This window comes from Mustela nigripes, chromosome 17 (assembly GCF_022355385.1).
Source record: "Mustela nigripes isolate SB6536 chromosome 17, MUSNIG.SB6536, whole genome shotgun sequence".
Lineage (NCBI taxonomy): Eukaryota > Metazoa > Chordata > Mammalia > Carnivora > Mustelidae > Mustela > Mustela nigripes.
This window is the reverse complement of record NC_081573.1, coordinates 37,314,079-37,340,402: the sequence shown is the minus strand read 5'-3', so window position 1 is coordinate 37,340,402 and position 26,324 is coordinate 37,314,079. Positions and strand designations below refer to the sequence as shown.

General features: G+C 37.4%; 1 long non-coding RNA gene across 1 annotated transcript in view; it reads left to right on the top strand.

Annotated features, from left to right (window-relative positions):
* The window catches only part of LOC132005900 (uncharacterized), a 306,601-nt gene that overhangs the window by 236,099 nt on the left and 44,178 nt on the right, over positions 1-26,324 (top strand). The window contains exon 4 of the long non-coding RNA XR_009400933.1: positions 12,869-12,917. This is a non-coding gene — a long non-coding RNA (uncharacterized LOC132005900). The remainder of the gene's footprint in view (positions 1-12,868; positions 12,918-26,324) is intronic.

Genomic DNA, 26,324 nt, shown 5'->3' with positions numbered 1-26,324 from the left:
TAGCAGGCATTGCCGAGTTACCTAAAGTTAACTCCGTCTAGTGCTTTGGGATCAAGGCTTCTAGTCATTCCCCACCAATAATATGATTGATTTCCTATCTGTTTACTTTATGTAATTTTCCTTTTTCAAAATGAGAAACTATATAGGAGCACAAAACAAATTCTTTCTATCATTGTGCAAAGAAGTTTGGGCATTAGCCACCAAATTTAATCGCACGATGAAATGCTATCATCTGGAATCTATAGACATTTTCCAAGATACTATTTTTTCAAGGCTTCCTGATCTTTGCTAGATTTGACCTTTGATTATTATTTATGAGATTTATCTTTTCTACTGTTGCAGGTTTTTTTTCCTTCTCTGTCATTTGTTCTCTGCATGCGACTATTTAAAAAGCAGTTATAGGGTTTTCCGAGTTCTTTTTTTAATAATGCAATAAAATAACACCTTCTTTGAATAAAAACTATAACAGGAACAGGGGAGAGAGAGACCTAAGGTTCAGGAGTAAAGAAGGTACCAATTATTTCAAAAGTCCTTCTTAAACCATTATTTAATATGGGTAAAGGCTAAAGCGGTACCATAAAAAGTTAGACATTTTCATACATGATTATATACCTACTTCCAAATCATATCCAAAGTCTATATTCTTTTATTTGAAATTGCATTTAAGCAACATTGTATATTGAGCAAATACTATAAATCGAAAGACAGACTTGTGCTCTGAAAAAGAAAAATGGAATCCAACTAGAACATTAACTGCTCCGTAGGACACTGAGGTAACCTGGAATAAAGGAATTTGTTTAAAAGCCAACAACTGATACACAGCTACAGGATCTCTTCGCCATAGATGTAGGGCTCATATTGTTTTCCCTTAACGCTGTTTGTTTTCAAACTGCATGAAGTCTGACTAGACCCAATCTTCAAATCCAAAACACGCATTTCTATACATATTGGTTCAGGTTGATCATATTTTGCTACCAGTGGGGAAAAAGCCTTCCATTTCTATGTGCAGTGAAATTGTGCCACAGGGGATGGCAGAATACAATTAAGGAAGCTAGCGTCGGTTTATACAAAAAGCTGAGGTGTCTCGGCCACCAGAGAGCTGGCAGGGGATTTACATCTCTGGAAGGGGCAGGATCTGTGCCCTTTCTTATCTAAGAGGTTAGATCCCTCTTCACATACCTGTGTCCATGTCACCTGACACTTCGTGAATGCACCACGGCAGCGTGTGCAGGAGGGCATGTGGAGATGAGGAGATGACAACTTTCTGTCTTTAAAACAATGAACCCCACTTGGAAATAGTCTCAGAATTTGGTTCAACTAAGTATGAAGAAGTCCAAATTGAAGAGATTGTGTCATGTGCACTTGCTGCCTTCAGCATCCGAAAGCCGTTAGCTACTAAAAGTCTGACTACTTAGAATTCAAGCCCTATGCAACTAAGAAACTCCAAAAGAGGTAATGAACCATAAATTATTGCCGTTAGATATTTAATACTCAATCAGTATGTGCTCTCTCAAGCATATCCCACCGGCATTGCATTCATTCTGACAGTGTGGTACTGGTTCAATTACTTTGCTCATTTACAATAAAAGATTAATGAAAAGAGGTATATTTTAGTTCACAGAGATTAATTGCATCCCGTACTTTCCCTACACTAGAAATATTCAACCCATAATCCTGATAGCTTTTGCATCAACAAGTGCATGGAAAATTAATAGACTTTCTGCCACTGGAAATCTCAGAGGGTTTTCAGATAGAAATATCCAGGGAAAACAAGATTGAAAGTTGGCTTTGGGCTGCAAATGAATTAATTTACCTGCTTCTTTAAATTTACTTTTATGACATTTTGAATTAACCACCATAAAGATACGTGTACAGTATTTTGTATCTGCACTTTTTTTTTTTTTTTTTTTGGTCAAGTATTTGCAAAGCAAATTCCCCTTTGAGATCTAATTCTACCAGAGAAAGCCAGGTATGTTGATACTTGGTAGATGTCCCAGCATTTGGGGAAATGTTGTCTATTAACATTTCACAATTTTTTTTTTCTTCAGAGAAAACAGATGCCAGCTATACCAGTACACTTATTTTGAATATTCTTTTAATATAAAGTTATTTGCCACTGGGAAATCCAGGTTTAAAATTTCAAAGTGTCTCTCTGGTAAATAATTCTTACATTTTTACACAAGCTTTGTAAGAGTGGCACTGTTTCTACCAGTGTCTTCAAAATAACAAACAAACATCTCTGCCTGGTGGAAACCTAGAATAGAAAAGGAATTTAAATCTATTGATTCTTATCTACTCTATACTAAGATTTTTTTTTCAGATTTTATTCGCCTTGATCCTTGCAACAATTTGGTTGTATTGATGTTTCCATTTCTCAGAGAATAAACCGAGGCTTAAAGAAGTGAAGTCACCTGCCTGTGATGGCACAATAACCTTGTAGCTAAACCTGGAGTTGGGCCCTTGTCTTTCTGTCTCCCAATTCTGTATTATGTTGTATAAATCAGATGGAAAAAAAGAAAATTTCTATGGCTCGGTCATCTCTTCTCTAAGCCTACTTTTTTTTTTTTAATTTTTATTTTTTAAATTTCTTTTCAGTGTTCCAGAATTCATTGTTTATGCACCACACCCAGTGCTCCACGCAATACACACCCTCCTCAATACCCACCACCAGTCTCACCCAACCTCCCACCCTCCGCCCCTCCAAAACCCTCAGATTGTTTCTCAGAGTCCACAGTCTCTCATGGTTCATCCCCCCCCTCCAATTTCCCTCCACTCCCTTCTCCTCTCCATCTCCCCATGTCCTCCATGTTATTCCTTATGCTCCACAAATAAGCAAAACCATATGATATACTAAGCCTACTTTTGTTCATTTTTCAAATGGTGATCGTAACATTTACTTGATACCAATATTTCGATGATGCAATGAGGCAATGATTACAGATGAATACTGGGAAAGCGAAAGTACTCTATGGACAGATGAAAATAAAACATGGATGGATTGGGGTTTGACCCTTCAGTCCTGGAGAAACTAGGGTCATGGGCATTGATAGGTCTGTGTGAGATGCTTCCTCCGGTCCAAAGGAACAGATGAGGGACTTCTCTCTTCCTGTTTATAATGCAGTTTATTAATCTATTTCTCAATCAGGGCTATTCAGAAAACTTACAATTGCCGAAATATCTAGTCTGTGTTTTCAGCAGATTGTTCTCCTTTGCTCCAGGAGAGGTGTGTTCCCGTCTACATACCTTGAAGTTTCTTTCTAGAGAAGGAGTCAGCCAAATTTCTGATCCCCATCTCTTATGTACTTTCCAGGAGCCCTACCCCAAAGTTTAGTGACATCATTCCTGAAAACTAAGCTGCTCAGCAGAACTTCCAAGTCTTTCAGTGGTTTGCAAGGAGGAAACTGGTGGACCAGAGATAAATCCATTACATCTGAAAACATGCATAAACATCACAAAAATTAAAGATGAACAAGACTGAATTAACTCAGAGCAACAATTCATCCTCTTTGTTTTAAAGAAAATGCTGCCTTTGTAGCTCCAACCAACCTATTTCTCTGATTTATTTCACTGAATTTATTTTGTTTCGTGGTAGTAGTTGTATTGTGTCAAAAAGAACTGAGCCCTTCCTTGTGTTTCCATGATGTAGGATATTTTGTAGCAGTTTTAAACCAAATTTGCTTCCTGATCTCCTAGGGGAGGAAAATGCATTTCATTTTAAGAAGGTAGCCTAGAAGCAGTGACCACAGAACAGGTGTTTTTATGTTTGTTTTCATACTTATGGGAGTTTTGGATGAGAAAGAACTGGTTGCTTCCCCGTAATTTTGTTGTGTGCTTTACAAATGATGATTATATTTCTATTCCACATAGAAGCTGCCGCAATTTTGAACTCCTTGCATGTTTTGCACCTGTACAAATAATTTGTCTTAATACAGACTTCGTGTATTGTCTTTTAGAACTTCCTATTTAACAGTCATTAGGTATAATACCCACCTGTGTAACCCTGGGCAAGTCTTTTTACCCTCTTGGACCTTAATTTCTTCATTTATGGAATAATGGAATTTGGACAGACCATGAGCCAACAAACACTCTACATCTATTAGGATGTGCTCCAAAGGACCTGGAGCTTAATACTTCATAAAACACAGACTGTGCCTTCAATAACCTGACCACATAGTGAGAGATGGAGGCAAACCAGAAGGACAAGCAGGACAGTCACCATCACCACACTAGAGAGATGCACAAGATCCTTGTAGAATACGACGGACAATGCTCAGGTATGATAGAGGCAAAAAGTCAGGAAGAGTGTCACCAAACAAGGGTTATACTTGACCTGCATCTTGAAGAATGACTAGTAGTTTGTGGGTCAGTGTGGGGAAATGGATAATCTAGAAAAGGAAAGCAACAAAAACCGTGATGAAATGGGTTATTTGGGCACCCAGGTGGCTCAGTGGGTTAAAACCTCTGCCTTCGGCTCAGGTCATGATCTCAGGGTCCTGGGATCGAGCCCCACATCAGAGTCTCTGCTCAGCAGGGAGCCTGTTTCCCCCTCTCTCTATGCCTGCCTCTCTGCCTACTTATGACCTCTCTTTCTCTCTCTCTGTCAAATAAATAAATAAAAATATTTAAAAAATAAAAATAAATAAATAAAAAATAAATGGTGAAGGATTGCATAATGCTATTAGGGGCTGGCAGTAAGCAAGAGGATGTGTTGGAGCAGTTAGGGATTCCAGAATAGGCCAAATCCTGTCCCGGCCCTGGGCCTACTGGGATTTCTGAGTTTTATATCAAAATGAAAAGGAAATCACTGGTGAATATGAAGCTATTAGATATTAGATATTATCACAATTTAGTGAACACATGTTGGTTCTAAAGATTTCTATGATATATTTGCGAACTACTGAATAAAAGTGAAAGCCAATTAAAAGCAAGAAAGAAGTGTGGTAACCACCCTTCAAAATGAGGGTTGTGCTCCAAATGTCTGCAATTTCACATTGATGTAAAATGACCTTACATCTTTTGAAATCTGCATTAGGTAACTTCATATTTGATTTGTAGCAAGTCCCTCAGTTGATGCATGATGAAAACCTGAAAAATTACTTGTATTTGGCCTGAAATCTTCTAAATCCTTGTGGTAGTATACAAAGAGTATTTACATAAATTGTGTTTTCTTATTATAATCTCTAGCCATTGAGTTTGGCTAAAAGTAAATTCATTGAATTTTGACGGGTTTTCTCTTATCTTCAGATTCCTGGGGCGAGTTATTTATTTTGTCTTCTAAGGAAGGTGACTTGCCTTCTTCGATTCTCAAAACTTGAGTCAGCTTCAGGCTTCCATTGCTTCCTAGTTCAGCAGAGAGCTGAAGGATTTCTCCACCTCAGTAACAATATCTCAGGTTATAGGCATTCTCTTGGTGCCTTGACTTCGCCGTCGTAATCATTATCTTGGGGTCTCAAGCTACTTTTCTCGGCTCAAAATCTTCTCATCTTGGTATTTAGCATGGTTTCCTCTTTACACGTATCTTTGTCTTTTCTCTCTGGTCTTCAGGAACCTACCTATGTTTTTTATTTATCTAATATGATACATAATAGGGACTGCTAAATATAGAACCACACGTTGTAGATATATTCTTCTTTTCCCTTTTACTTCCAATTAGTATTTGCTCTTCAGGTTTGACTCAAGACAATCATTGTCATTTACAGTGACTTTCAGTTAAAAAAAAAAAAAAAAAAGACATTCTCTGGGCACCTGGAGGGTGCAGTTGATAATGTATTTGACTTTTGCTTTCTGCTCCTGTCGTGGTCTCGGAGTCATGAGATCAAGCCCTGCATAGGGCTGGAGTCTGCTTAAGACTCTTTCTCTCCCTCAAAACAAATAAATAATCTTTTTAAAAAATCCTCTCTGTTTGTTGGAAATACATTGGTCAAATTGGTTTTTAAATGTATACAATCCCCATGATAAACTGAATGGGGCAAGACAGGAGATTAAGTATGGATAGCAAAAACTGCCCATTTTCTTAGGGGAAAGTTGTAAGGTTATGGAAAAAGCTTGGGAGCTCAACCCCAATTCTTTCATTTCTAATGAGTCTGTGACCTTAGGAAATTCAAATAATCTTTTAATGGAAATACCATTATAAATTTATTTTGTAAACAAGTCAATGAAGATTTATTTTTGAGAGAATATGTTTAAAGGGAAGAAAAAATATTTACAGAGTACCTTGAGCCCTTTGCTTGACACATATCAGGGAATTGATAATTGGAAGTTATAATTAATTATGTCTTCACTCCTCAGTTAAGTATCAATAGACATTCTTACTCTATAAAAGGAACAATGATATTTTTACCTGATCAAACTCGCAAACTGAAAAGTGAAAACCTGGTAGAAGGTTGAGGATTAAAATCAGGGAAATACTGTTTTAAAAATTGTTGATGGTTCTCTGGGTTCATAAAAGGAAAAGAATAGTTCGTAGAGACTTCAATTTGATAAGCCCTTTTGAAAACTCTCCAGAATATTGCTCTAAATGAAGAAAAAAAGAGAACTCAGAAGTTTGATAACGTGAAAAGATTAATGCCTGCGCACCCCAGTGTTGTTCGCATGGCGAGCTCAAATATCCTGCTCAATGCTTATAGAGCTCAGCATTGGTATATGTCCTTCAACCCTCCCCTGATTGCTCACATGTAATAGTGAATCCAAGTCTGAGTTGTGGTTAATAACAATATTTTAATGCCACCCAGCATGTTAGTATGCTATAGTCTCTAGAAGAAAATGAACCTTCATTATAATATAAATGTCTTTTATACACAGCCTCAACCAGATTCTTGACTACTATTTCAATACATTTATTTCAAGCATAATCAAATTCTGAGAAAATTGGTTGGTAGAGTGAGCAATGACTGAGTTACCCATCCTGTTGAATTTTAATTCATTGTCCTAAGTAAACCTGAAATAGGCGATATGATTAGAGCACAAAGTCAACCACTGAAATGAACATGTATAATTTGGAATTATTTCTATCACAGTGTCTCCCTAAGAACATTATGGACAAAGCAGTTACCAAAGGATTTCACTTTTAGAAGTATCTGAGTGTTAAGAGGGCTGTTGCATGAAGTTGATATGTGTATCCATGTCAGGACATTGATTCAATTATCCTTTTTAACCATTTAATGAAATAAAAAAATAAGTAATTGCTATTATGTTATTCGTCTTAGTATGGCAATAACTTCTCATGCTTAATTATTCACAGTATGCTTGCAGACACATTATACCATTATAAAAATCCATGAGTAGAACAAATATGTTTATCTCTATTCACAGATAAGAAAATAGATACAGGGACACCTGGGTGGCTCAGTCGGTTAAGCCTCTGCCTTCGGCTCAGGTCATGATCCCAGAGTCCTGGGATCGAGCCCCACATCGGGCTCTCTGCTCAGCAGGGATCCTGCTTCCCTTCCTCTCTCTCTGTCTGCCTCACTGCCTACTTGTGCACACATTCTCTCTCTGTGTCAAATAAATAAATAAAATCTTTGAAAAAATAAAAAGAAAATAGATACAGAGTAGTGATGACTTCTCTACCTTCTCAAAAGGGATTATTAGATTGGGTGATGCATGTCCCCAGAAATGGACAAATACTGATTTTTTTTTTCCCTTCTAATTGACGTATAGTTGACACACAATGTTACATTAGTTTCAGGTAGACAACATGTCGCAGGGATGAAGGGTTCTTGTCCCATGGAGTGGAAGAATGAATCTCACCCTCATAAAAGGGTGAAATGAAGTGAAAGTTTATTAAATGAAGGTGAGAACAGAAAGAAAAGAAAGCTCTCTAGAGGGAGAGGGGTCCAGAATGGGTTGCTACTGAGGGATTTTATGGTCAGTTTTGACCAGGGAACTTGGTAAATATCTCATCTATAACATTTAAGACAAACAACATGGGTCTGTAACTATCATGTAACTATCTCAGCTATGTTTAGGACAAAGAAGGTGGATTTGAAAACATCATGTAAATATCTTATCTATATTTAGGACAAACAAGATGGATTTTATGTTCCCTTCTCTCTGCTTACTATCTCCTCTTAACATTTTCCACATATGGGATTTCTGTGAGCCTGGTCCTGTAGCCCCCCCGACCTGTCTCTTCCTACCTAGTCCTGTCTGTCCTTTACTCAAACACAGTGCCAACAAGTCTAAATGTTATTCTTTGCTCACCACAAGTATAGCTAACATCTGTCACCATACAACAAACACTGTTACACTATTTTCTCTATGCTATACCTTTCATCCTAGGACTTACTCATTCCATACTTGGAAACCTGGGTCTCCCATTCCCTTCACCCATTTTCCCCATCCCTCTCTCCTTCCCTCTGGCAACCATGAACTTGTCTCTGAAATATTAGCATATGCTTATAGGAAGTACTTGGTTCAAATCACTCTTCTTTGACGGAGACACTACTTGCAAATAACCACACCTGACTTGGAATTATCACTGTAGATAAAACAAAGCCAACATACCACTGAGTGAAATGACTTTTAGATTGCTTAGCACTCCATCTCCAGAAAGTTAAAATTAGGGCAATAAAAATGAAGTGGTAATATTACTAGAAAGAGAAAGAAAAAAGGACCCATAAAAACAAATTGTTCCCACAATGGGCACAAGAATAATATGAATTAGAATACACAAAGTGACCTTAACAGGTCACCACACCACAGAAGTCCCGCGTTATTGATGTTGGCATGCACCATGTCTGAAAAAGAGGAGACATGCACATAGAGCATTCATCTCAACTCTTTGTGTGTATCTGGCCTATAACAGTATAATTATCTATCAGTTTTGATTTCAGGTAGTTAGGTTAAGTGATTCAGTTCAGTATAGTGAGAATTACAAACTTGTTTCTTTCCATGCTGGTGACAAAAGGGAAAAGACAGAGTCACCCTGTAAATTGCATGGGCATGGGGTGGGGTGGGGCAGGAGATACTGTGATATAATCAGAAGATTGAATCAAATGACCAAAAATGTTTTCTCATGAGAGACTTTATAAGAAATAAGAGATTTTTAACAGGTTGTAGTTTCTCGGAGTCTTTATTATGTCATTTATTTTATTTTTAAAGATTTTATTTATTTATTTGACAGAGATCACAAGTGGGCAGAGAGGCAGGCAGAGAGAGAGAGAGAAGCTGGCTCCCTGCTGAGCAGAGAGCCCGATGCGGGGCTCAATCCCAGACCTGGGGAATCATGATCTGAGCCAAAGGCAGAGGCTTTAACCCACTGAGCCACCCAGGCACCCTGTGTCATTTATTTAAGAAGAGTAGAGAAATTTAAAAAAAATCTTTATGAAGAATTCTGCAACTAGAGAAAATTATAAAAAAGAAAAAAATCCTGTGTTAACGGCTCTAATGCCCTGCCTCCCTGGCTATCTGTAGGTGGAAACTGAAAAGTATAGTAGATCTTGGAGTCAGGATACTTAGGTCAGCATGGAAGCTCAGGCATTTACTTGCAAACTTTTCTAACCTTGGGAAGCTTTACTAAACCCCATTGGGTCAGAATGTTCTTGTCTGCAAACCAGGGGTAATACCAGTGCGTACCTCATAGGACTGTTATAAAGGCTAAGTAAGCTAATATGTTTGAAATTTGGAACAGTGACAAGCATATTGTAAGAACGATAAAAAATATTTGCTGAATGTAATAAAAATAATGAAAATAATAGTAGATAGCAGATTAGGGTATCACTTCCAACTATTCTGAATATTCACTCCTGATTTTTTTTTCTTTTTTGAGATTTTATTTATTTGCTTGACAGAGAGAGAGAGAGAGAGAGAGAGATCGCAAGCAGGCAGCAGGCAAGCAGAGAGAGAGGGGGAAGCAGGCTCCCTGCTGAGCAGAGAGCCCGATTCGGGGCTCGATCCCAGGACCCTGAGAGCATGACCTGAGCTGAAGGCAGAGGCTTAACCCACTGAGCCACCCAGGTGCCCCTTCACTCCTGATTTTGATACTAGTGTTATTCATCCCCTCTCCCTGCAATGTCCTTTCATATCTCCTGAGGGAAGGCCAAGTTGCCCCACCCATCAGAACTTGTTTTGGCCAAAGAAACGTGAACAGGACCTTGCAAGCCATTTACTCCAACTTTTAGGTACTTTTCCCTCTGCTGTGATAATGGCATGTCTAAGATAGGGGTGGCTACTATGAAAGTCCATTTCAGACAAAAATAAATATTTGTTCTTATACATCACTAAGATTTTTGAACCCTCTGAGCCACTCAGGTGCCCCCATCACTAAGATTTTTTAAAGACCTCAATTACTCCAGCAAAGTTGACTAATACAGTAATTAAACAGATAAATAAATGAATCAACAAATAATAAGCTCTATTAGCATTTATATAATTTTTAAATGTCACCCTTGATTATTTACATATTCAATTTCTGTAATAATCTTCGATTACTTATATGTATAATTGTTAACTTGCCTTTTTCTTTAAAACTTCGCTTATAAATACATTTTTCCCACATCGTAAATAGCCCTGCAAACCTTAGAACTGATAGATTAATTGAAACAGCCACCAGGAGTCTATAAGTAAAAAGAATAATAATAATTACATTAATAAGGTTGTTCTCCGATAATGAAGCTATGAAATATGCATATGATACATTTAAACAAAGTCATGTCAAGCCATATTGTGTTGTGTTATGAGGGAAGTGGTGACTCTCAGGTTAGTAAGATTTGATTATAATAATATCGAAAGTATTAACATATCTAAATAAAGTAGGACAAGGGATGACACGGAGGCTGAAAATGATCAGTGCACAGACAAGAAATGTTCAGTGTTTATCCACTAGATCTGAGTATGATACTTTGACAAAGGATAAATTGTGTTATTTTGTTGTTATTGTGTTATCCTTTGGATAAATTGTGTGCATCTAAGAACAGTTCCTGAATATACAAACTAGCATATATCTGTGATATCAGGTAACATGGTACAGAAAAAAATGACTTGATAATTTTAAAGAGATAATAATCCATCATGGAATATTTACAAATTCCTGGTACTTTTTAATTCCTATTTTACCTATGTGAAAGTAGAGCATCTTATGATCATTCAGTATCTCCCAAATGTCATAATACTGACTGAAAGCATGGCATTAAGTACACCTGTTGCTATTAAATCAATATTTTTGTAGCATAGTCCATGAAACACTTATGTATAACCATGTGTGTGTATATATATATGTATATGAAACTATATATATAACTATATTCATATATATAATTCTCTGAAACTGTGTGTATATATAACCACATGAATGAAACTGTATATATAACTATATACAACTATATATAGAGAGAGGGGGGAAAGCACCAAAAAATGAAAAAAAAAAAATAGTAACAATGTATTGGGTTCCTACAGTATGATAGGCCCTGTACATAATTATTTGATCTTCTGCCACCATCTTTGGAGTCAGCATTATCTCCACTGGCAAACGTATTAACTGAATCTTAGGGAGGTTAAACACCTTGACCACAATGCATCAAGGAACTGGTTTCATCAAAATTTGGACCTATTGTGTCAAAATACCCGTAGCTTTTCCACTACACCTATAAATATGAGATTTATACATAATGGCAACCTGAGAGACATGTCTTTTCAAATCATCAAATCTGGTACATTAGTGTGGAACCACTTCCTAATAGGAAAGAGTGTGAGGTGCTGTGATCAGAAAGTGTACACATCCATTACAATCTGACTGTCACCTGCTTCTCCCAGTCAAACCATTTCATTAAAGTGAGTCATGATTCTAAGGATGTCTATTCCCATCGTTGAAGCAAGCAAAGAAATAACAAGCTGTGATGACCCAGGAATGCATTAGACCAAAAAAAAAAGAAAAAGAAAAAAAAAGCTGATACAAAGATGGGGGATATGTATCCATTCTTCTATTTTAAAAAGATCCATTTGGTTTTTTAAAAAAATGTTCCAACAAATAATTATCATCAAAAGGCATGCTGAAAATATATTTGTGTTCATGCACAAAACACTTTAATTTAGAGGAAGAATATTCCCAGCTTCTCTTCTGAGGTGTAATGTAAGTACCCTGAAATTAATTTGTTAGAAGTGTATAATTCAGTGAATTTTAGTACATTTATACAACTGTACCACCCTAACAAGACTCCGGTTTTAAATATTTCTATCACCCCACAAGTTTTCCATGCTGCCTTACAGTCTGTATTCACTCATTCCCCAAGCCTCAGATAAGCAATGATGGACATTCTAGACATTTCTTATAAGCTGAAACTTCTAGTATAGTGTTCCTTTACTGTCTGGCTTTTTCAGTTAGCTTGTTTCTGAAGTTCATCCATTTGTAGACTGTATTAGTAGCTTATTCCTTTGTATTCCAAATTGTATTCCATTGTATGAATACACCACATTATGTCTATCTAGTCTTTAGTTGGTGGACATTTGGGTTGTTTCCATTTTTTGACTCTTAGGAACGATACTGCTATGAACCCTTGTGTACATGTCTTTGTGTGGACATAAGTTTTTATTTCTCTTGGTTATAGCCTAAGCATGGAATTCTTGAGTCATCTGGTAAAAAATTATGTTTAACTTAAGAAGAAATACCAAGCTCTTTTTAAAAGTGGTTGCACCATTTTGCATTCTCAAAAGTCATGCGTGAAGGTTCGTTTCTTCACATCCTTACCAACACTTACTACTTGTACATATCAAATAAAGACTTTTGCATCTATGTCATTAGAAATATCAGTTTATAGTTTAGTTGTGATGGCTTTGTCTGAATTTGATATCAGAATAACACTGGCCTCAAAGAAGAGTACAGAAATGTTATTTCCTAAAATATTTAGTGAAGGGCTACTATCTATTTTTTCAGATGTTTGGAAGAACCCACCAGTGAAGCCATCCAGCCCGGACTTTTCTCTGTGAGTAGATAATGAATTCCTAATTCAGTTTCTTTACTTGTTACAGGTCTATTCAAAAGTAAAAGGGTAGATGGGGGCATGAGAAGTTGAAGAGGGGTTTTCAAAATAGGGTAAAAATCATGTGCACCTGTATAGAGGCAAGACAGTACTTTATTGGGGGGTGGGTAGGGAGACGGTGGCTGGATTATGGACATTGTGGAGGGTATATGCTATGGTGAGTGCTGTGAAGTGTGTAAACCTGGTGATTCACAGGTCTGTATCCCTGGGGCTAATAATACATTATATGTTAATTTAAAAAAAAAAAAAAAAGAAGAAGAAGAAGAAAGAAAGTGCTTTACCTGGATTTAGTATTCCAGATAGTTGGGTAGCCCATAAATGGGATAGAATAGTCAGAATAAAGTAAGCCTGTTTTGTTCATCATCTAGATTAAAGGCATTAAAAAAAATGTACTCAGTTATCTTCAGTCAATCAGCTAGGTCATTTACTGGTAAGAAATTTATAAGCAGACCATGATATCTGAAAAATCCAAACAAGAAATAAGATTATAAGTTAATAAGTAATCATGTTACTGGTTTTTTTTGACAATGAGAATATTTAAAGGTGAAAATATGAATGGTAATCCAAAACATGAAGTCTTATTTCAGAAGCTGTGAAAGACAGAATAATGGTCCACAAAAGACACCTATGACCTAATCTCCAGAACCTCTAAATATGCTGTCTTACGTGGCATGAGGGACTTTACAGATGTGATTAAAGTTAAAGGTATGAAGTGGAAAGATTATAATGGATGATCCAGATGAGCACAATGTAATCAAATGAATCCTTAAAATCAGAAAAACTTTCCTGGCTTTGGTCAGAGGTGGCTATGACTATAGACGAGTAAGAACGATCCAATTTTTAAGGTTTTCAAGATGAACAACAAGAGGAGGGGACCAAAGAATGTGGAAAAACTCTAAAAGCTAAAAAAGCAGAGAAATAGATTCTCCCCTAGAACCTCCAGAAAGGGGGTACCTGGGTAGCTCACTTGCTTAAGTGTCTGACTTCTGCTTGGATCATGATCTCAGGGTCCTGGGATAGAGCCCCACCCTGTCTACCTGTCTAGCCCCCTTTCCAGCCCTGCCCTCATCAGGGAGGTTCCTTGTCCCTTTCCCCCTGCTCGTGCTCTCTCTCTCTCTCAAGTAAATAAATAAAAATCAGCAAAAGAAAGAAAGAAAGAAAGAAAGAAAGAACCTCCAGAAAGGAATACAGACACTTTGCGGACACTTTGACTTTAGCCAATCAAGACCTGTGCCAAATGTCTGATCTTTCAAACTATAAGATCATAAATTTGTGTTGTTTTAAGCCACTGATTTTGTAGTAATTTGTTACAATGGCAACAGAAAACTAATACAATGCTATTTTAAAACACATAAAAATCAGTCAAGATGCTTCTAGATTTGTTGTTCAGCGTGGTATAACATACATATAAAACCTGTGATTACTCAAAATATCAAACACCATCAGTAGAATTTTTAGGATCCAGTCACATGAAGTCTTTGCCATCCACTCCCAAGAATACCCAGCAATGAAACTGTGAGTTCATCCATGTCTATGTAGATCTTTCATCTCTTCTATTAGAGCAACATTTTGCTTTACTCCTTTCACAGACTCTCATCCCTTGTTTTTCAAAAAAGACCCATTTTCTTTTCTCTGTATCTGTAGTGTGGATTTGAGAGTGGACTGTGTATCAGTGACCTGACCTGACTCTGAAATATCTTTTAAAATCAGCTATAAGGGCGCCTGGGTGGCTCAGTGGGTTAAGCCGCTGCCTTCGGCTCCGGTCATGATCTCAGGGTCCTGGGATCGAGCCCCGCATCGGGCTCTCTGTTCAGCAGGGAGCCTGCTTCCCCACCCTCTCTCTGCCTGCCTCTCTGCCTGCTTGTGATCGCTCTCTCTGTCAAATAAGTAAATAAAATCTTTTAAAGTCAGCTATAAGGTACACATCTTCTCATTTCAGTATTTCTTAATTTCTATTTTCTATTTAAGATACAGCTTCTTTGGTCAAACGGTGAGATACTGCCAAAACTATCAGTGATTTCCCTAACACTAATCCCTGTACTGGTTTCTCGGATCCCCTTCTATTCTTTCTTTTTTCTTTCTTTCTTTAATGTAAAACTCCTCCTCTGGTATCCCTTCCTTCTTTTTCTCTTGCTTCATCTTGACCCTGCTACACTCAATTTAGCCTGTGGTCATTTACCTCTATATCCTATCTAATAAGATCACCCAAGATACTTTTTTCTTTTTAATTTTGCAATATATTTATTTATTTATTTATTTATTGGATGAGAGATGGGTCATACCATTCAAGCAGATCAACCAATTTATTGCCTGTAATTCACATGTCAAATGAGAATCTCATATCTGCTAAATGCCTTTTGAACGCCTACCTTACCAAAAAAAAAAAAAAAAAAAAAAAGCTTAGTATAATTTTTGCCACCTCTCCCCTACCCAATATGTACATGTCCAATATTGTTACCAGTTCAGTAATCTCTTGTTTTAGTTTCCTCAGGCTGCCCTAACAAGTTGCCACAAGTTGGGTAGCTGAAAACCACAGAAATTGATTCTATCACAGTTCTGGAGGCTGGAAGTCTGAAAGCAAGGTGTTATCATGACATGGTTCCTCTGAAGGCTTTAGCCTTTAGCTGCTGGTGTTTGCCCACAACTCTTGGTATTCTATGACTTGCAATTCCAACTCTCAAATCTCTGAGGCCGTTACCATGGGGCCTTCTCCTCTCTGTCTCTTCTGTATCTTCAAGTCACTCTTCTTACAAGGAAACCAGTCCCTGGATTTAGGGTCCACCCTTCTCTGGTACGCCCTCATCTGAATACTGCAAAAAAGTCTATTTCCAAATAAAATCACATTCATAGATCTTTAGGAATTAGGGTTTTTAATGATCTATCTTTGGAGGAGAAACAATTCAATCCAAAACACCCCTAGGAGAGAGCTTGGGATTACTCCATAAACTGTTAAAAACAACAGCCTGAAGTCAATAGGGGATGGGCTATAGAATCACGTGTGTTCGGAAAGGCAGTATTGAGTGTTCAAAGCATGGATTCTGGAACGAGACTGCCTTGGTTAGACGGTGGGTGGGACTTAAAAAGGTGTGTGACTTTGCAAAAGTTGCTAAGCCTTTCAGTTTTTAGATGTCAGATATGCAAAATGAGGACCATTGTAGGCTCTTTCTCATAGGGCTGTGGAAATTAAATGAAATAAGCACTAAGTCTGACATACTAAATAATAAATATATGATGAGTATTATTAATTTTCCTGAAAATATCTTAGTTGGTTTATTATTATAAAAAGTATTTGAGGGCGCCTGGGTGGCTCAGTGGGTTAAGCCGCTGCCTTCGGCTCAGGTCATGATCTCAGGGTCCTGGGATCGAGTCCCGCGTTGGGCTCTCTGCTCAGCAGGGAGCCTGCTTCCCTCTCTCTCTCTCTCTCTGCCTGCCTCTCCATCTACTTGTGATTTCTCTCTGTCAAATAAATAAATAAAATCTTTAAAAAAAAAATATTTGAGCTCTGACATATGATTAGTGTTGTGAAAAATATCAGAGTAATGAAAACAGCTTTGACTTTATCTCCTAAAAATATATCTAGTCCATATTATATACAAATTTAAAATCTACAAAAATTGAACTCTAGTGGCTTTTATTATTAAAGTAATAATTTCTCCAAAATATCCAACACAAAATTTTTTTTTGGTGTTCTCCTTTGATCTACTTTTCTCTCTTTCTCTCTGTCACCATCACTCTCTGTTGGTCGCTCTTACTTTCTCTCTCCCTCCCTTTCTCTCTTAATATGTAATTACATATTACATATATATTTTATAGATGCATATAATTACATTGTTTTATTAGATTGAGATCTGTACTATGCATGGTATTATATATAAGCATTTTTTCCCAGTCTTTACAAACTGGTGAAATGTAATTGTTGGAATTATGTAATATTCTATTAAGTGCACTTATTAAAATTCATTTAATTTTATAGTGTATTCTGCACTATATTCTCTCCCATTTGAACACTACTTTAAAGTTAAAATATCTAACATCTTAAGAAAAAGAAAACTGCTATGTTTTTAAGATTAAGTAAAAAATATGACATAAAACCAAGTGAATAGTTAGAGAAAAAGTACTACTTAAGCACCGTCAAGTAACAGAAGTAATGGCTGCTAATTCTAGAGGCCTTGCACAGCAGATAAAGATCACATTTCACATGTAATAAGCAGTTGGGCTAAAGTTAAGCTCTTATAAAAATTTCTTTACATAGGTTTTAAAATGTGTGAATCCATACATTTTTTTCTATGTAGCATGGGCTATTATATATTAGGTAAAAGAATAATGTTGGTTTTATTGCTGTTACATTAAATCAAGTTGCATTTGCACTTCCAGATTATTTTACTAGCGTCTGGATATATGAAAACATAGTATTTCTTTGGATAGCAGTAGAATAAGCAAGAGATACATCTGCAAATTCCTTGGGGTTTTTTTTTTCCAAATTTTAAATTACTTAGGCACTTTTATTCAAAACTGAGAGGGAAAGGCACTGATATCTATTTATTATTACTAAATTAAATGTGGTGATGCACAAAAGGAACTTGAAGGAGAGAAGGATCCTTCTTCCCTCTTTTACTCTCTTGTTTCGGTTTATATCCCCCCTCCCCCCGCACACACCCTTCCCCGTGCCATGGAACCAGCCCTGGACATCAACATAGGGAAGGACCCCAACATAAGAAAAAGACACGTTATATTTAGACACAAATTATTAATCATGCAAGGGAAAAGAAAACTGTTCTATTATGGCAGATGGATACCATGAATTTTATGACTGACTCTATAATTCTGCTGTCAGTCATCTGACATGAAAACTTTACACTTGTCTCTCCTGCACCAAAATTATTGTTCAAGATTATTTTCCCTAAAAGAATGTTACATGAACTCTTGTATATACTTAAAAATACTTCACCTGTAATTTTTCTAAGTATCATGAGAATGAGTAAGAAGGAAATGCATTGATTTATTGACTTCAACTTTATAGATGAACTTGTGTTTTAAAGAGTCAATGACACTTTTGCCCCTGGGGTGGGGATGGGGAGTTATTTTTATGCTTCTCCTTAACAGAAGCAGAATATGTGAAAGCAGCTGAGCATCTCTTGTCACCTGTTCCAGGTATTTAAATTTATGTTGCTCTTTTTTTCCCCCATGCATAATATATATTTATCCACCTCGGATGAAAACAACATCAGAAGAAGGGGGGAAAAGAACCAGCAAACCAAATTAAACCAGCAGGATTAAGCCAAAATTTAGTTCCACCCAGCTTGATCAGTGATGTTTTATTCATCAGTCACCTGCACTTACATTGAATTGTTTACGCACAGATCTCAAGCATAAATAGCAAATGTACCACTTCATTTTACGTGTGTAATCTCATGGATGAGTGTGGTGCCAGTGATTCTGTTAGATCCCCCTTCAGTGTTCAGGTGCTGCATAAAATTATTTCCTATTAGTTGTATTAAACTTTCTTTCTTTCTTTCTTTCTTTTTTTCCTGAACAAAGTGAAAAGAATTTTCAGGTGTTTTACATAATGAGGCAGATTATTTAAGTACTTAGGCTACATTAGGAAAGCAAGTTAAGCATGACTGGAAGGAGCATTAATGCATTTGTGTCACCAAAATATTACTGATGCAATTTATGGGCTGTTGTTTTGGGGTTTTGCTGTTGTTTTTTTATTTCCCCCCCAAACTTTTGTGTCTTGTAACCTAAGTATTTCCCAGTCTTTCTCCAGTTTTTTTATGGAGCAATTAGAAGTCACAGGGTTAACTAAAAGTATGTGAGCAGCCCCCCTAAGACAGGCTGAGTTGATAAGACATCCATAAAGAAGGAATATTTAAGCAGGAATCTGCAAAGGAGTCAAGACTGCAGAGGTTGTAAGGGAAGAACATACCAGATACCAATAGAGGCATTATCAAGGGTATAGACCCTGAGTAGGGGACCAGGGTGGCATGTTCCCAGAACAGGACGAATACTGGACTATCATTTAACACATTCAGTCCTGCCACATTCCCAAACTGTGCTCTTTACACTACGCCAAGTTGCCTGGGGCCAGGCAGGTGGGGGAACAAAAACATGGAGATGCTATGAGTTCTCTTCCTTTTCCCAAGCAACTGCTTACGATTTTCTGAAGGTCCCTAACTCTCCACTGATCATAATTTTCTTTTCTTTCCAAGGCCTTCACCTACAAATGATACTCAGTTTTCCAGTCTAACATACACATTGCTCAATATTTAAAGGAAGAGAATATCCAGTTGATAATGTTTTATGGGAGATTTCATTTCTAGAAAGAATGGGTAGATAGATGGTAGGTCATCCTTGTTTTAAAACCCATTTTAAGAAATGCATGTCCAGGAATTTTATTCCTGACCACTACTAAGAAATTTAAGTTCACCAAGACTCTACATTATGCATTATTATGCATTATTCATTTCTTTAGTCATGACTAATAACCTCCATCACTGGTTTGATACATTGAGCCTATGAAACGTTTCCTCCTTATTATTACTATTATTAGCATGTTCAGTTGCTTGATTTGAGAATGGTACTATTCTTACCATTATTTGTGGTTTTTATAAAAAAAAATACAATATACAGATAATAACATGAATCAATTTTGCTATAAAAAGTAAGAGATCAGAAAACACATAATTGGAAATTTGTTGGTTATGAGATAGCTTGAAATATGCATTAAACAGCTTATTTTTAAAAATCTAAATGCATTTTAAAAGACTTTGAGGGGTGACAAAGTATAACATTCAGAAGAGTGATATTATAAAAGATTTGTTATTTTCCTTTTGTTCTGTGTTTCTTATCACTCTAAGTAATTTAAGCTATACTTGTAAGACATATTGATGTGTCTTTAGAAGCTGTCAAACTGCTTATTTGTTTACTTAAATAAATAAAATCTCTTAGAGTAGCATTACACATTGAACCTATAATAACAACACTGTAGGTAAATTCTAGTACAAAGAGAAGCCACAAATGGAACAAATGCTTTTATATTGAAAGTACTGAGGGAAAAGGAACTTGGGATTAGATGATCCATACCTTACCCATGAATAAGTTGAATGTATTGTGGCTCATCAGTTTTGCTCGCTGTACATAATAACTTGATTTTCCCCCTAATTTAAAAGACACAATGCTATTCAAGTAATTTAAGGTGTAAAAAGAACATCCATGTGGCATTTGAGTATTCCTCTGTATTCTAAACATTGTTTTCAAATTAAGGAAAGTGAATGATATAAGCAGGTGATCTCTGAGATCCTTACAATTGTGACATCCCCAGATTCTGTATCAAGCCACCCTCTCGAAGATACTGTCTCAAAGAATAAAGACCTTGTTTTGTTTTTGAGCTACTAATTGTTCCTTAGCCATACAACATGGCATGTAGAAGTGGGATACAGCAAAATGCCTTGGAAACGTATTGGGGCATTAGGGTCCTTAGCCCTGCCCTGACAACCCTCCTTATATTACATATCTCACAAAATTCTGCCAGCCCTCATTGAAAAACTGAGATGATTTCAAATTGTCATTCTCATAATAAATTATAAATTGCATAAACAATAAATATTGGAACACTGAAAAAAATAAAGATGTTAAAATAAAAAAATAATTATAAATTTTAATGAGAGATAAGTAAGTTGCTCTTACAATGAATCTTAACAATAATTATAGCCAACACAAAGTGAAAACATTCTCAGCAAACAAAAGGCTCTGTGAAGTCTTCAAATCTTGATTTGTTTTTTCCTTTTTGAAATGTGGAGTGAGTTATGATGGCCACTTGGCATACTTGAAGCCCTTCAAATTGTCAATTCTTTGCTCTTTCTAAAGCTCTGGAGGCCTGTTTTCTCAGAAATGTTTGTTTCTCTCAATTTGTAGCTCTCTGTAGGGTCCCACACTCAGAGCATAAACTAAAAAAATACAAAGAAAAGTGAATAATCTTACCCTAAATTTATTACAAATAGCAATTTAGAAGACTCATTATCACAGTATGAAACATTAAAAAAAGAAGAATCATAATCAAAGAATGTGAAAAAGTGTAGAAAATGTGTGGGTACATATCTATCTAGCTATCTCAACAACATCTGAATGCATGATGTTGTGCTGTTATGCGTGAATCGATAAATACATTTCTGTACTCATTTAACAGTGTGTTATTGAAATTAGGCTATAGTTATAAATACTAATTAGAATTAAATCATTAGAAATGAAATGTGCTCAGCATCTCCTGACAGGCTGCTGTAAATGAAAACACTTAAACTTGTTGAAATTCATCAATTTTTGTTTCATACTTTTATCAGGGTTTTATAAGACAAAAGTGTGGGGTGGGGGAAGGTCCCCAGGCTTCCAAAGACTATAAAATCACATTGAAGTAGATTTTCCTGCAAGTCAAATAAAAAGGAAAAAAAAAAAAAAAAAGCCCTTGGTACTCATACACTGCTGAGTTGGTCGAATTGAGCCAATTCTAATTTTTCAGGGTTGTTGAACTCACCAGGGAGGACATGAGCAGACAGACAAAGCAGAGTATACTCTATGCGCCAGCTTCAGCAGAATCTAAGTCATTTCTCGGCGTATAGTTTCAACCTCCACATCGTGGGTCTCAGTGTTCTTTTACGCTCTTCATGGGAGGACCTGTGGGCGTCACCGAGGCAGCCCCGTCTCCTTGATACTAAGAGAGGGACATCAGCTCTGTCCAGCTCTGAGCTACTGAATCTCTGGCCAGAGAAAGACTGACCTTTGATTGATTGTGGCTTCTTCCAGGAAGATAGGAAGCTTTGGAGTTCAGAAACTCCGTGGAAGACTTCAGTGTCTTCCAGGATGGAAGTAGCCGCACAGGGAAACCAGAGATCTGGGAAAAGCGAGGACAGGAGTCCGGGAAGAGGTATACATTAAAGCGTGAGGAGGTAGAATGTTGCTGGGAGAAGTTCGCCAGGCTCTGCCAGGGTTCCTCAGCCTCAGCACTATTGACATGTTGGGGCAAGTCATTCTTCTCTGTATCTACGTAGTGTTGCACGTACGCACGTGTGTGTGTGTGTGTGTGTGTGTGTGTGTGTGTGTGTTATAGGACATTTAGCTGAATCCCTGGCCTCTACCCACTAGATGCCAGTAGCACTCCTCCCAGGGTGCACAAATCAAAAATGTATCCAGACATAGCCAGACATTGCACACTGTGGGTGTGGGATGGAGAGAAAGGTGACAGACTCTCCAATGGGTTAGAAATCTCCTGTGATGCCTTACCCACACCTGAGGTTTGGATTAACTACTTCATACTTTAACTTTTAATAATTATGCCCCTTCCTCCCAAAAGTTTTCCCTTACTCTCTGTGCAACTTCAGTGCTCACACCCATGCACATTTAATACCCTATTGTTGGTTCATTCAACAAAAGTGCATTGGACACCTACTAGGTACTATGTACATCCTAGAAATATGGTTGTCAATAAAATTGACTCGGCGCCTCTCCTGAGAAAGCTTCCATGTTTGAAGAGGCAAGAAGACAATCAAATGCATACCTCCAAATCAGTCATATATTTGTGGTTGCTGGGAAGGAAATTAAGCAGTGATGTGATGAGATTATGACTTGGGAATTAAAGACATAATTTAACTTGAGTGGTCCTGAAAGCTGACAATTGAGCAGACACATGAGCTCAACCAAGCTGAGGAAGCAGAACACAGGAAGAATCTGGACTTATTTTAGGAAGTAAGGAAGGAACTAAGGAAGGCCGGTGGCTACAGTGTTGTGAACAAGGGGAAAGGCAGACCCGAGATGAGTGAAAAGAGGAAGTCGAGGCCGGGTGACAGAGAGTCTAGCAAACAGTGGCCAAGTGTTAGGTTTTACTTCAGTCGTCTATCATAGCTCTTAATATGCTGTCTGTCCTTGGGTGCCTGGGTGGCTCAGTTGGTTAAGCAACTGCCTTTGGCTCAGGTCAGGATCCTGGAGTCCCAGGATTGAGTCCCCTTGCAGCATTGGGCTCCCTGCTCAGCAGAGTCTGTTTCTCCCTCTGACCTCCTCCCCTCTCAAGCTCTCTCTCTGTCAAATAAATAAATAAAATCTTTTAAAAATGCATTATATATATATACATATATGTGTATATATATATATATATATATATATATATATGTATGTATATGTATACTCTCTGTCCTTGTCTGGAGACATTGATCTCTTTCCCTTTTTGTTCATGTGGCCCTAAACCATTCATTTTCCTAAAGCTATAAAATGGGTAGCACTCTTTGCTTCAAATAATGTAGGATTCAATAAAATGTTGTGATACTAGGAAGTGTTAATGAAATTGCAGTCACAGCATTACAAGCACTGTATCTCTTAATCCTCACAATGTTCATTTTATTCCTACTGTGAGGATGGAGAAAAGACCTTTGAACTCAATGTCAAAGACCGAGTAGGGGACTGGACTGCAAAGAACATGACAAGAAAACAGAGCACTGTACAAAATGGGGCCCTATGTGCAAAGCATGGTAATCAAAAATCCCGGAGTAGAGAGTGACGATGAGCAACTAGATACGGCTGGAGTGTCAGGGACATGGAGCAGGAGAAAATCCTAAAGAAATGCATTCTTCTTCTTTCTTTTTATTTTTTTATATTATGTGATCTTGCTTAAAGTAACTTTTTTCTTTGATCCTCAATTTCCTTGTGTATTAAAAGGGGGCAACAGTGCTTCCTCCATAGCATGATGGTGAGGAAGTGTAAGATAATATTCTGTCACAAAGTAAGTTTTAAAAATATTAGATGTGTAGCCAAGCCATATATCTAAAGGATGCTTATTAGTGCACCAATGCCTTTCCAAGCTCATTTCCAGTGATAAGCTATTACTGTTCTCAGATCCTTTCCATTCTACATTTTGATGAAAGATTTGATTGAGACCACAGATCAGATTTTTTAGATTACCAAAGTTGGAATGGATAGTTAATATACCAAGTGACAAAAATCGTATTTGGACAGGCTGAAGTGATTAAATTTAACACAGATAAATGTATAGTCCTAAACTCATATTCAGGGGGGAAAATTGCATCTATTGAGAGGAGACAGATGTGGGTGAACAGCCATTCATATGAAATATCAAAGGGCATATTTGGGTGAATGCACACTCGTATGAGGTAAGAATGTGATATATTTGCTCAAAAATGCAGATGCAATGGTATTTTAGTAGCATTCATGGAGGTACGTGTCCAGTATAAGGAGGTAATTATCACACTTCAATAAAACCGAAGAAACTCATCGTAACGACAGAGAATGGTTGGCATGTACACATTGTTTGAGTGATTGCGTCTTTGAAACTGATGACTACAGTGGTTAGTATATTAATGCTATAAATCTATCTCTAGTTAGTGTCCATTTAGAATGGGAAGTGTGAAAGATTCCCCCAGAAGATGTGAAAAGCGGTGCCCTGAAAGGAAATGGAGCCCATGATACTGACCTTCATCCTTTCTTTTGATTCCTGTAATTCCACTCCTGTTAAGGAGGCCAGTAGACCAGTTGGCAGATCTTTTCAAGGAAGCTGACCCTGAATAGCTTGCTTTTGACATATGGCCAATGGAAAGTCAGACTGTAATTCATCTGGGGAGTCTGGTTGAAATGTGTAATGATGGGCATGACATGTACTCAGCAAGAGCGGCATGAACCATACAAGGGAACTGGAAGGCTTACAAAGAGGATGCTCCAAAAAAGAGGGTGCGGAGAAAAGCACAGCCCTCATTTGAAATATACTCTTAGTGAATTTCAAGAGACTGGAACATGTTTTAAGGAAATCTGGGCTTGCTTTCAAAAACAGGATCCATTTATAGTCTGAGGGGAAAGCCACAGGAGGCTCAGGGATGCTGGCTGAGATTTACTTTGAATTCCTTGATTTTCCAAATCTGAAGCTCAAAGTCAAGTTCAGGCCCTGCCAACTACTTGAACCATGACAGGAGTTAAAAGGTTTTTTTATAAGTCCTTGAAAAATGTAACTATAGCTTGATGACTTCAATTCTACAACATCAATAATGGTAACTGGGTTGGGCAATCCTTGTGATACTACTCAGTTTCACTCCCTGGTACAAACTGCATTTGTTTCTTGTTTTGGAAAGGTATTACTCACACAGGAATGATTGTGACATGATTTATGTAAGACAGTTCTCTTGAAGTCCTGACAGTCATGACTCGCTTGCATTCTTGGGTTGGATTTGACCTTCTAGAGCCATGAGATTTTGCAGGAACACATTGAAACTCTTGTTAGAAGCAGGTACAGGAAATTCTACAGGAAAATGGTGAACACAGAATAAGGACAGGTGCACCACTGACAGTATCTTATCTGGATTCAAGAGATGATTGAGGACAGAGAGATTAGGTAGATAGATACAGTCTTTATACTGGGTAGTGATTTTATTTACCAGCCCCTCCCTTTTTTTGGTAGAATTACCCCTTACATCACTCATCACTCATTTCCAGCAAATTCACACTTGCTCTCAATTTCAGAAAAGACTGTTTCTGACTAAACTGGTCTTATCAAAATACTTTTCAGTTCTTTTCCACATGTCAGTGCTCCTTTTTCATCTTCACTTGTACCCTTTTTATAACACTCCCTGTAATAAACCATACGGCCTGGATCATGGTCCTAATGATCCCCAAATCTTATTTGCATAACACTGTAAAATATATTTCAGAGGTATACCGTGTTATAGTTGCACCATCTGTGACATGAGTCACGGTGGCAGGGGAAGAGAAGGAATAAAGATTTGTGCAAAGGTGATTAAAACCTCCTTGTAGTAAGTGCCATAAATCAATTGCATTCATACGTCATGACTTGGAACCCACCCACCACCCGGCTATAGAGGAGTCATTGTTCAAACTTACAACTAATGGACTGAGACGTGATACCAGCGGATGGGACATACTAGCAAGAACAATTACCCAGGCTATTGAAGAAGTTGCAAGAAAGTAGTGAAGATAAGGATGACAGATCGAATGGCTGTTTTTAGGGAAAAAAATGATATAACTGAATAAGATAACAATAGGCTAAGGATGAGTAATCAACAATTAAATGCCAAAGCATTGGGGAAAAAAAACAGTTTTCTTTCCTGTGTGTCTCCTTTGCTCTCATGTTACTATCACACTCGCAACACTCTGATACCAGATGTGTGCTGTTGTTGGGTCTTCCTTCCACCCCTACACCAGATAATCCTCTGCAACATCAGCTGGGTAGCCTACAAGAAAACTCAATTCTGACACTGTCTGCCTGGAGATATCACCAGTCCCCACAGATTAAGGGATCAGTCCCATGAGACTGTCCCCCATTACAGATTCAATAGCAAGTAGTAG